The sequence below is a fragment of the Crocuta crocuta genome, unplaced genomic scaffold (genome assembly GCF_008692635.1).
Source record: "Crocuta crocuta isolate KB4526 unplaced genomic scaffold, BGI_CrCroc_1.0 scaffold334, whole genome shotgun sequence".
Classification (NCBI taxonomy): domain Eukaryota; kingdom Metazoa; phylum Chordata; class Mammalia; order Carnivora; family Hyaenidae; genus Crocuta; species Crocuta crocuta.
In genome coordinates, this window is record NW_027533260.1 from 87,190 (window position 1) to 94,933 (window position 7,744).

Genomic DNA, 7,744 nt, shown 5'->3' on the forward strand with positions numbered 1-7,744 from the left:
CTTCCCAGAGACCATGATGAAAGACCATGATGAAAAGCCTGTCACCAGAATCCAACTGTCAGGCTGAGACTCCTAGATAATAAAGCAGCCTTCTAAAGAAACCTCAAATAATTGAATAAAATATCTTATAAAATTACTTGGCCATTTCCACATATTCTTTTGATACCTATCATGCTGTGAGTTTTAATATATTTTGACTTCTATTTATTCCGCAGTATGGGGTATTTCAGATTAATCTTAAAGACTTAGTTATTCTTTGTAAAAATACTCTGACATGGTATCTGCTTGACAATTAAGGAAATTAACACGTTCTTTTTTTTAATTTTTCTTTTAATGTTTTATCTATTTATTTCTGAGAGAGTGAGGCCCAGGTCACCTCTCCCAGCGCGGGGTCAAGGGAAGAGGTGAGTGGAGTGATCAGAAAGGCAATGTTCTAGAAGTTGGGGGGAGACCAGAAGAATCCTAGGACCCGGATGAGCACGCAGCCTCTAGGGAGGGGCCGAGAAAAAGAGTCTGTGGGGTGCCAAGGGAGTAAGTCCACCTCGAAGAGGGCCTTAGACCGCGCGAGGCGGGCTCCGAAGAGGGTTCCAGCAGGACACGGACGAGAAAGCCGGCGTCTGCGTGGACCCAACACGGAAGTGCCGAGGACAGGGACCAGCCTCGCTGAGATTTTAAACCGAAAGGGACGCGTCCCCGGCGCCCCAGTGCGACGTCTGAATTTACTTGCGGTGCAGAGGCGGGTGCAGGGACTTCACGGCCCATAACGACATTCAGACCGTGTAAATGGAGGAGAGGACCCTCGAAAAGCGGGCTTAAACTAGAAAATGGGAAACTCACGCCCCGCAGCAAGACCTCTTCCCCACACTATCCGCTTCCAGGGCTACAGGAACCTGCGCGCGCGCAGTGAAGAAGCGGGGCGGCGTGGGGGCGGGGCCTGGGCAGGGTGCCACAGTTAGGGGGCGGGGCGTGTAGAGGCGAGGCTTGCGCAGGTATCGTGAGAGGGCGGGACGAAGCNCGTAAAAGTTTAAAGCTGTGGTGACCACTTATGTTGGAAACTAAGACGCTTTTCTTTTTTCCGGCGGCTGGCTGCCTTAGTAGGTTGAGTCTCTGACTCATGGTTTAGACTCAGGTCGTGATCCCAGGGTGGTGGGATGGAGCCCTGTATGGGGCTCTGTGCTGAGTGGAACCTGCTTGAGATTCTCTCTCTCTCTCTCTCTCTCTCTCTCTCTTTCTCTCTCTCTCCCTCCCTCTCTCTCTCTCTCTCCCCCNGAAAAAAAAAAGCTTTCCTTTTCACAGTTGAAAATGGTTCAACAATTATAAATTATAACACGGCAGTTTATAACAATTTTTTAAAGTTACTAGTTTTTTTTTTCCCTCGTTTTGCTTTTAAGTTAGTGTTTATTTTAAACCACTGGTTGGTAACCCGAATTACCATGTGCCTTTAGCCCTCCATGCCTCATATCCCAGGTTTGGTCACTATGAAGGTCTTGGGAACTGAGCACAGTGCTGAGTTTGGCCTCCCAGGGGAAGAGGGAATAGAAAAAGCAATGCCATTTTTTGGGGTGTCAGTACAGAATTGCCTGTTCTCAAGTGAGAGAAAGTTTCTCTCACCTTATCAGAGAAATAAGCGGATGAGAATAAGTTTTACTTTCCTTTTTTTTTAAGTGAACCCCCTGCAGATATAGTTTATAATCTTTACTCGGTCACNTTCTCTCACCTTATCAGAGAAATAAGCTGATGAGAATAAGTTTTTCTTTCCTTTTTTTTAAGTGAACCCCCTGCAGATATAGTTTATAATCTTTACTCGGTCACACAACATCAAGAATCGGTTAGTTTCAAGGGAGTGCACCATTTCATCACCAGGGTGACTCTCCCCTCCTTCTCCCCTGCCAAATGCTCCACACTGCAGTACAACCAAATGTTGTGTTTATCTAGAATAGAATGTTTTAACAACACCTGTCCAATAACCATCCTTGCTTCTTCTGTTTTGGGAAAGGAAACAAAGAAAAAACAAACAAGGACGCAGCATAATCCACACCAGCGGGGGGGCTGTCTTCCGCTGGCATTTTCAGTGGAATTTCTGCTGAGCCCTGGCTCCCACCCCACCAGTGAGCAAAGAGGCAGAAGAACAGATCTGGAAAGAGAAATCACACACAAACTGGGCCGCAAATGGATTCTGGCACATTTTTAAATGAGACCAAAAAAAAAAAAAAAAAAGGCAGGCTGTGCACAGGAAGCAGACAAAGGAGTTCTCAGAGAGGTAGTGCCCGTAGGCAGAGCAAACCCGCCAGTCTACTCTGGGCCAAGAGCTCTGGGAGGGTCACAGGAGCTACAGGGCCTCGAGGGAAGCATTGGTTCTGAAGATGGAGCCAGGGGCGTTGATAGGGCCTCACTGTCCAAGCTGGACCCCAAGTCCCGGCTCCCCGAGTCTGTGCCCACGCATGGGAGGATACCCACACAGCCGCAGGGCAGGGATCTGCTTCCAAGAGATGTACATGCAGCACAAGGCTTCTTGACTCTTGTAATCTGGGCCAGGGTCCCATGTCAGTCTTTTCACACTGCTGCCGCTCACTCTGAGTTTCTCTGTCTCACAGCCCCTGCCAACAGCTTTGCCTGGGAGAATTTGTTCTTAGTTCCTGTGGGTTTTTCACAGCCGCGGTCTTCTTCTTGTTCCCTAGAGAAAGTCCAACCTCGTTGGGATTACTTCTGGATTGCTTCAGTGCTTTTAGTTTTTCTTTTCATTGCTTTTCTGGTGGCTTCTGCTGCTGGAGAACCTCATCAGGGAGGTTAGTCTCCTCTTCACCTAAGCCTCTTAGATGGTTTTGAATTTGAATTGCTTCTCGTATGCTTGCTGCTTCCTGTCTTTCTCTTCCTGTAGCCTTTCATGGAGAGACCAAGGGTCACAAACCCCCTGTGGGCATCCTTCTGGATCTTCAGGGTTTCCAACTTTCTCCCATTCTTCTTGCCTACGTTTGAGCCCTGCATCTAGTTCGGCCGTGACACAAACCTCATTTTGATAACAAGATTACCATCATTTACCATCATACCATTCACCTCATATATGTGAATTCTGATTCGGATTGGCCATGAAGAGAGTACATACAGATGCGAATGAACTGGGTATTACCTTAAAACTCTGTGTGCAGACAGCTAAGGAAAGGTCCTTGTGTAACCCCACTGTGAGAGCCTAGTGAGGATTTAGTGCATCTAAACTAGTAAACACAGACTGAACTGAATTGTTCAAGACAGTCTTTTATTTATTTATTTTGAGAGAGTGTGAGAGCGGGGGAGGGGCAGAGAGAGAGGGACAGAGAGAGAGAGAGAATCCCAAACAGGCTCCACACCATCAGTACAGAGCCCGACTCCAGGCTGGTCCCAGGACCCTGGGATCATGACCAGAGCTGAAATCAAGAGTCAGACAATCAACCAACTGAGTCATCCAGGCTCCCCTGTCTTCATAGAATTTAAAATATACCAGGGAAGACACTGAACCAGCTATGTATCAAGCAAGATGCCATGTAATTTCCTTTCCATAAGCTCTTTCAATGTAGCATTTCAGGGTCGAGGAATTTCTAAAAAGTATAGCCTGTAATTATTTGCAGATTATATAAAGTTTCTCTGAATGTGTATATTTCAATCTAATCAAAATTTCCCTACAATTCAGGGGGCAGTGAAGCATGAAAGGTTTATGGAAAGGAAGAGCCCTTGGTTTTGATTATTCATGTGCCTAGGATGGATCTGGAGGAGGCAATGAGGTGTCAGACATTGCATGACATTGAAGGTCAATTATGTGTTTTTGCCTCAAGCTTATGAGAAGATCTTGCCATTTGATTGTTTATAAATGGGAAGAAATTGCCATATGTTTTTTTCCTGTATTTTCTGGCAAGAATCAGAGGAATGAAGATAAAGTACTAAACACAGAAGTTGTTGGCTGGCTTAGTCGGTAGAGTATGTGACTTTTTTTTTTTTTTTGAGCATGGGAGTCTTGATCTTGAGGTTGTGTTTGGGTGTACAGATTACTTAAAAATCAAATCTTTAATTTAAAAAAACACAGAAGATGTCTTGGGATGATTATTTAAAAAAATTTTTTTAAATATTTATTTTTGAGAGAGAGCATGAGTGGGGGAGGAGCAGAGAGAGGGATTATTTTTAATTGTGGTTAAATGTGCATAACATTTAACATTTTTTTTACAAAGTTTATTGTCAAGTTGGTTTGCATATAACACCCAGTGCTCATCCCCTCAAGTGCCCTCCTCCATGCCCATCTCCCCGCTCCCTCCCCCCCCACACCCATGAGTCCTCAGTTTGTTCTCAGCATTCAAGAGTCTCTCATGGTTTGCCTCTCTCCCTTTCCTCCACCATTTCCCCTCTTCTTCTCCTCCACGGTCCTCCGTTAAGTTCCTCCTAATCCTCCTATACGTGCAAACATATGGTAGCTGTCCTTCTCTGCCTGACTTATTTCGCTCAGCATAACACCCTCAAGGTCCATCCATGTTGCTACACATGGCCAGATTTCATTCTTTCTCATTGCCATAACATTGAAACTATTTTTAACTGTACAGTACAGTGTCATTAAGCACACGCACCACCATCCATCTCCAGGATCATTCTCATGCAGCAAACTCAAAGTCTGTACTCAATAAACAGTCCCCTCTCCCCCAGCCCCTGGCAATTACCTTTCTACTTTCTGTCTCTATGAATCTAACTGTTCCAGTATCTCATATAAGTGGAATCACACAGCATTTGTCCTCTTGTGATTCCCTTATTTCACTTAGCAATAACCTTACCTCAAGTGTCGTGTTGTAGCATGTCAGAATTTCCTTCCTTTTTAAGGCTGAATAATCCATTGTATACCACATTCTATTTATCCACTCCCATATCCACGGACACCTGGGTTACTTCTACCTTTTGGCTATTGTGAATAGTGTTGCTCTGAATCTACTTGTACAAATATCTTTTTGAATCTGTTTTTAGTTCTTTGAGGTTAACAGGGAGGAAGAGTTTCCCCTAGCCTTCAAGGTCCTTCTAGCTGGACTAAGAATCAAATCGGCATGAGACAGATTAACAGGAGAAAATCAATTTCTTTTTTGTTTTTAAGTTTATTTTTTCCTTTGGGAGACAGGGTGAGTGGGGGAGGAGCAGAGAGAGAGGGAGACAGAGAATCCCAAGCAGGCTCTTCACTGTCAGTGTGGAGGCCAACAAGGGGCTCAACTCACGAAACTGAGATCATGACCTGAGCTGAAACCAAGAGTTGGACACTTAACCGACTGAGCCACCCAGGCACCCAAAAAATCCATTTCTTTTTTTAAAAAAATTTTTATGTTTATTATTGAAACAGAGAAAAACAGAGCATGAGTGACAGAGGGACAGATAGAGGGAGACACAGAATTCAAAGCAGGCTTCAGGCTCTGAGCTGTCAGCACAGAGCCCAATGTGGGGCTCGAACCCACAACCTGTGAGATCATGACCTGAGCTGAAGTTGGACGCTTAACAGACTAAGCCACCCAGGATCACCAAAAATCCATTTCTTTTTAGAGTAAACCCAACATGGGGCTTGAACTCATGACCTGAGATCAAGAGTCACATGCTCTTCCAACTAAGCCAGCCAGGCACCCCTCTAATTTTTTGTAGCAGTTGTCTCACTGGGTGTGAGGTAGTATCTCATTGCAGGATACATGTTTTTTAAGTGTGTATTTATTTGAGAAAGAGAGAGTGTGAGCAGGGAAGAGGCAAAGACAGAGAGAATCCCAAGAAGGCTCCATGCTGTCAGTGCACAGCCCAACATGGGGCTTGATCTCACAATGCTTGCGATCATGACCTGAGCCGAAATCAAGAGTTGGCCACTAAACCAACTGAGCCACCCAGGTGTCCCTAGGATATCTTTGAAGAGTTTGGGAGATAGATGGGAAATATGACAAGATAAAATCCAACTGGATATTAGGATATTTAAAAGCTAGAATATTGTGTATTAAGTGCTGATCTTAGTTAGCTTGAGGGAAAAGCTTGAGGGAGTTTGGACTCCCATGTCCTTTACTTGAGGGAATATATCCATGGTGGGATTTTCACCATTTCTACAATAGCAGAGGAGGAGAGCAGGGGGAAAATAACGTCTTTTTATGTTTATGGAGTAAAAACAATAAAAAGGAGGGGCAATGGACAATCCCTCAATCACACAGAGTAATTAAAATATATCCCTATGTTATTGCTAGATTTGAGAATCCAAAAAATTTGAATGAGTTTCAGTAGACAATATACTCATCCCTGTGTCAAAAAAAAAGTTCTATGTATGCCTAACGTGAGACTCAAACTTACAGCCACAAGCCTTGAGATCAAGAGTCCCATGCTCCACTGACCAAGCCAGCCAGACACCCCTTAGATTTCTTCCTACGTCAGCATGACTGCACATAAACTTTGTTTAAACCAAAAGCCTGATTTATAGCCCACCAAGCATACTTTTACATCTCCTTTGTAAATGAGTAGCCTAAAGGAAAACCACCTTGTCCTTAAGACCAATGCTCCTACTTCTTGCATTTCTTGATGTTAAAACTCATGATTTCTGCCTATATGTTAATCTACAATCTTTGGGCTTTTACAAGATGTACAAAAAGTATATAATCCTGTAAAAACTGTTCATTGTCTAGACCACTTTCTTCCCCATGAAGACTGTTGGTTTGGGGTAGCTGTCCTAAATTGCACTGGAATAAAATTTTCTTTTAGAGATTTTTTTAAATTCTAAAAATATTTATTTAGAGAGAGAGGAAGACAGAGAATCTCAAACAGGCTTTGTGTTGCAAGTATAGAGCCCAATGTGGGACTTGATCTCAAGACTGTGAGATCATGAGCTGAGCTGAAATCAAGTCTGTTACTTAATGGACTGAGCCACGCAGCTGCCCCTCTTTTAGAGATTCTAAAAGGTTTGTTCATTTTGTGTCTATACCACAAACTTTAAAAACGATAGGATATTTTGTAATAAGACAGATAATGTTTATCCTCTGTCATATAATGATCTGGAAAACTGTAGTTTCAGAAATTTCAGTATTGAATACCTAAATAATAGTCACTATTTATTTTGATAACTAGTTTTTGTATGTGAAAAGGAAATCCCTGTTCAACCTTGTGGTATTTATTTAATAAAAAAGTCTCTAGAGGAAATGAGTTAGTTGCAAATTTACATATTAAAAGTTCACTGGAGGGGCGCCTGGGTGGCTTAGTCGGTTAAGCGTCCGACTTTGGCTTAGGTCATGATCTCGCAGTTCGTGGGTTCGAGCCCCGTGTCGGGCTCTGTGCTGACTGCCAGCTCAGAGCCNTTTTAAAAAGAAGTTCACCGGACATATCAATCCTACAGGTCCAACTCAAGACTTTTGAAAAAGATATAATGTAAACCCAAAAAAGGGCAGAAATGAAATTTATACTGAATATAATTAAAAGAATAAAATTAATGTCTTATCAAAACTGATACAGCAGGTAGATCTTTTGAAATATTGATTTAAAGATATGCATGTGAATACTAATTAAACTGTATTAGTACTTATTAATACGAATTACAGTAAGACTATTGATGAGATTTTCAAAACCTGTAGATATTTTTATGAACTTTATCTTTACTAATTTGAGAACTGAGAATAGTTTCAATACATATAGATTACTAAAACGGAATCAAGAAGAGTTAGAGATCTGGGGTGCCTGGGTGGCTCAGTCGGTTGAGCGTCCAACTTCAGCTCAGGTCATGATCTCACAGTTTGTG

At 42.9% G+C, this 7,744-nt stretch overlaps 1 pseudogene; it reads right to left on the reverse strand.

Annotated features, from left to right (window-relative positions):
* Positions 1-2,329: 2,329 nt before the first annotated feature.
* LOC144217509 (PSME3-interacting protein pseudogene) lies at positions 2,330-4,596 on the reverse strand (annotated as a pseudogene).
* Between the last annotated feature and the right edge of the window lie 3,148 nt (positions 4,597-7,744).